Below are 4,584 nucleotides of genomic sequence, written 5' to 3' on the forward strand. Positions count from 1 at the left end.
AATAATTTCTAGTCATTTTTAGTAATTACTAATAATTCAATCCTGCCTATTTTTCATGCCTGAAGTTTTTTGCTAGTGAATGTTGCCAACACGATATATATTCACTTACACCAGTGCAAAATATATGTAAATGGTTCCCAGCCAGAATGGTACACTAACTTTGCACTAGGATAAATGGCTGAAAGAGAAAGGAGAATTAGGTCCAAAGGCACTAAGTCTCCTGAGCCTGGACACAGATGAGCTTAATGCTTTTCAGTACAATGGGTAATTGTTTTACGTTGTATCAGTAATGATTCTGTCTTCCTTCCTTCCTTCTCTCTGTTATTGGCAATAAATCCCAATCCTGTACTGCTCATGCTTTCATTTTATCAGGTAAATGGCTAGAAATTTGAATCAGAAGTTGATCATTTGAACACACAGCTGGCACCTATAGACTATTTCCCCTCCTAATAATTGTTATTCTCTCACATACTGCACCACTTCTAAGTGGCAGGTCATTTTGTTAACATAATTATACCAAAAGAAACTTTAAATCCCAATGGAGTGACTGAGAACAATATCTGGTCCAGTGAGCTGGTTTCTTAGCTCAATAAAGAATAGGCCGCTATCACGCATTAGAGACCCGATCTCATCCTTTTGGCTTCTGTGAGCTTTGGATCATGCCCTAAAAAGTTGCCATTTTTCATACTGAAATAAGAAAACATACAAAGTTTTTATTACTTAGCAGGATTTTCATCAGTTCTTGCACTGAGAGCTTATCTCCCAGATTGGGTTGGAAAGTATGGATAATGCAACTTCCACAGCCTTTTATTTAATATGACTATAGATTCCAGAAAAAATACTTGCACTCAGCAAAAACTAAGTGTTCTTGCTAACCTCAATAAATAAATGGATCTCTATGTCAAAGCAACTGTTGAATAATGAGGAAAGAACACATTCATCAGAGTATCAAAAAGAGCATCGACTCTGTTTTCCAGACGTGGCTCAATTTTGGGGAGAGTGTCTTACAGTATTAACAGAGTTTATTCAGGTTGTTGCAATGTAAACTTCATCATACTGTGAGCACTGGTGAAAAGGAGGAGGCACTCTTCAGGCCTAGACTGCATTTAGCAGATATTATCAGTGGGAGATCCCAATGAATCTTCAATGGGTTCAAGAAATCAAAGGGTCACACTTCCCAGAGCAACACCAGGTTTGTCACTCCTAAAAGAACACTGCAACTTGGGAAATCTTTTCTGTGAATTTTGTGAACAGAACGGAAAATAATGTCTCTTTCTTATATGCAATCACCAAGCTAAAAAAAAAAAGGCAAGGGAAGTTTTTGTGATTTCTTGGTTTGTTTTCTATTGTCTCATCCTCCTTTCTGCACATCATGAAGATAATTTTTTTTCTTAAAAACTCCACCATCTCATAGGGTTCCCATTTGGATCATCCGGCAAATCATTACTTAGGAAGGTGAGTCCCAACTTTCCTAACCTTAGCCTAGCTCATAGCTCAAACCCAGCTTTATAATAGATAGCCTTAATCATGCTGTAAGTAGAGATCTAGGGATAAAAATACCACCTGTTATCTTGCTATACAATTATAAATTGGTCAAAAACAACAACGATATATCTTGGATTTATCCAGGGCTTTATGATGGATCCCAAGACTCTTTCCAAGACTTCTGTGTCTATCCATCTGGAGCATGAAAGGGAACATTTCATTTATATTAAATCTATGAATTGCATTGCCCAGCACTGGCATGCAGCAATGCTAGAATAGAATACAGTAGGCATTTAACTGTAGATAGCTATATGACATAATAGTTCAGGAAAGGAAGAGAAGTGTAAAGTATCCAGTGGAAATCTCAGGAGGGATATAGGGTGGGTTGATTGTGTAATTAATTACTTTATATTATATTTTAAGAACCTTGGCTTATGAAAAAAGCACAGTGTTATCAGTAATGTGCATGAATAATCCAGAAGCCTAAAAAATGTCATACCAGAAAGACGGTATGATATTAGCAGTGCAGTGCATCACACTTTGGATTGGACCATTGTGTGGTTGCTGTGCTCATATCTTTCATATATGATATAGTAGTTAACTTAGGAAATGTAGGGGCATAGGACTGAAAGGAGACTCTTGGGTTATTGAGTTCAGTCCCTGCTTTGGCCAAATTATCCCCTACATCACTACTTCATACCCTCACCTACAACAACAAATTAAAAAAAGCTGAAACACCAAGAACCCCCCTGTGAAAAGACCTGTTTTCAGGAGTTTACATAAGGCTTGCTTACATTGCAAAACTGCAAATTTTGACTCTATAAATTGCATCATTTGAAGACATAATTAAATATAAATGTATAATTTGTATGCATTATAAATATAATATACATTGCAAAATTTGAAGCTATAATTCATCGTGGGTGGAACGGTGGTGGATGCTGCCTTGGCAAGAGGTTCTGGGTGGACTAGAAACATGGATCTAACTCTGCATTGAGTTAGACCTGTAGGATGGTTCGAAACACTTGGGCGTTCTCTAGGCACTATTCCTACTGGGTGATAAGCCGCATCAGTGTTGAAAAATAGTTTCAGGATTAGCCAGGATGGTTCCAGCCTCTCTATGTTGAGACAAAAATAGCATTGCGATGTTGAAGCAGCTCACAACCTTTGATATTTTACCTGTGTCTGAGCCAGGAAAGAGTCCATCACAATCTGGCCAACAGTCAAAGACCTTCTCCACAAAAGACAAGTGGATTTATAAAGTGGAATATATTAAAGGTTTAGTGGAGAAAGAGGAAATGATAAGTGCTGATTTCCCTAAGTGGAGGCATCCTTGTAGAAGACTCCAGAGTTAAAGGTGAGATACCAAGGATAGAAGCAGCTGAGAGTAGACTTGTCACAAAGAGCAGGAATGAAGTGGATCTGAAAGTGGATTCATGCATTTTCTACTGGAATTTGCTGATGTAGCTCCATTCACTTCAACTAACACATTTTAAAGGCCTGATCAAAAGACCATGGTTGTCAATAAAAATCTTTCACTTGCCTTTGGTCAGCTTTGAATCATGCATCATCAGAGATCATGTCCAAGATGACCCATGCTGAACAAGACCCACGGTTAAAGAATTTTATTCCCGATACTAGTTTCTGCCCCTCGGGATGGCAGCTGCCCCGCAAGGCCTGGACTGCTCTTCACCATCTCAGAACATCTGTTGGGTGGTTTAAGGAAAGCATGCAGTCTTGGAGCCTCTTCCATGATGCTGGCTGCAGCTGTGGTGCTCAAGGTCAGACAGATGACTACATCATTTATGAATGCCCTCACAGCCCTCCTTTGGGTACCTGAGGTCTTACTGATGTTGACCATCCTACCTGTTGCTGGATTTCTGGCCCTTGTGCTTCCAGCAAATGAGTATGGTGATGCTCACTTCATCATCATCGCCATTGTGTCCAAGATTTAAGAATAAGATTAAGACCTGAAGATATCAGGCATCTAAACAAATGGATGCCTGTGCCACTGTCAGAGACAGGGTCATTGATCCGGTCCAGTATGGCACTTCTTATATTTTTATGTAATGGGAGTTATGGAGCTACATAGGAAGGAACCAGGTGCTGTAATACCTTCAGAAGATTTGCACCTAAAATCTTAACACAAGCGTAGAGCGATAACCCGAAGAATTAACATATGCATCAATAATAATAATCAGTGAATAAATCAGTGACATCAATGTATCCCTGGCTTGGAACAAGGGGAGGATTCCAGCGATCCGGGAGTGAGAAAACCAGGGGAAACTGAAACGAGGGGAAACAAAACCATCTGCACGGGGGCCAGGGGCCAGAATGGCAAAGATTGATCCAGCTGCTTTTCTTTTTTCTCTTCCTTTAATTGGCATCTGTCAAGTTGGGAGCTTGAAACTCAAAATAAATGTTGCTTTAGAGGCTGAATATCTGAAGAACAGTGGGCAGCACTGTTCCCAAGGAAGACTGTCCACTTGTTGCTATTTTAGATAACGTAAATACAAAGATCAATATGGTACATTGTCTGCAACATGAGGCCGTGCAAGAGGTAAAGGGCTGTGAAACTAAATAGTAGACTTTCATGTCTGCTCCTGTAGGATACAGATCAATGAGGCAGAGTGCAGGCCTCATCACCAATTTCATAAATAAATCCTTTTTTTTCCTAGAGTGGCAAAGAGAGTGAAATATATTCACTATTCCTAGGGTCTCCTAGCAGGCCGTTACAAGCCTATTCTAACTCTTTGGCACTCGGTGTGATTTCTAGGCACTCTGAATGACAGAGCAGGCTGATAATTAGTCCTCACTACCTCTTGCGTGGGCTCTAAAAAAATATTTGAGGTTGTTCCCTATTGAGTGAGAGTCTCATTGATCGTGTCTACACTGCAGTCAAAGATTTGTCTGTAGATACCATTTAGCTACTCTAAGTACCCAGAGCAGGGAGAGGCAGCAGTGCAGACTTCAGCCCAGGCCAGGCATCTGAGATCCCCACCCAGGATCCTTCCTGTGTTGGTACAACCCACGCTGAACTTGATGCCAAACTTTGTGTTCCCAGTTTAATCCAGAGTAGGTAACTACCCTACCATTTTA

Source organism: Alligator mississippiensis, chromosome 4 (genome assembly GCF_030867095.1).
Source record: "Alligator mississippiensis isolate rAllMis1 chromosome 4, rAllMis1, whole genome shotgun sequence".
NCBI classification, from domain to species: domain Eukaryota; kingdom Metazoa; phylum Chordata; order Crocodylia; family Alligatoridae; genus Alligator; species Alligator mississippiensis.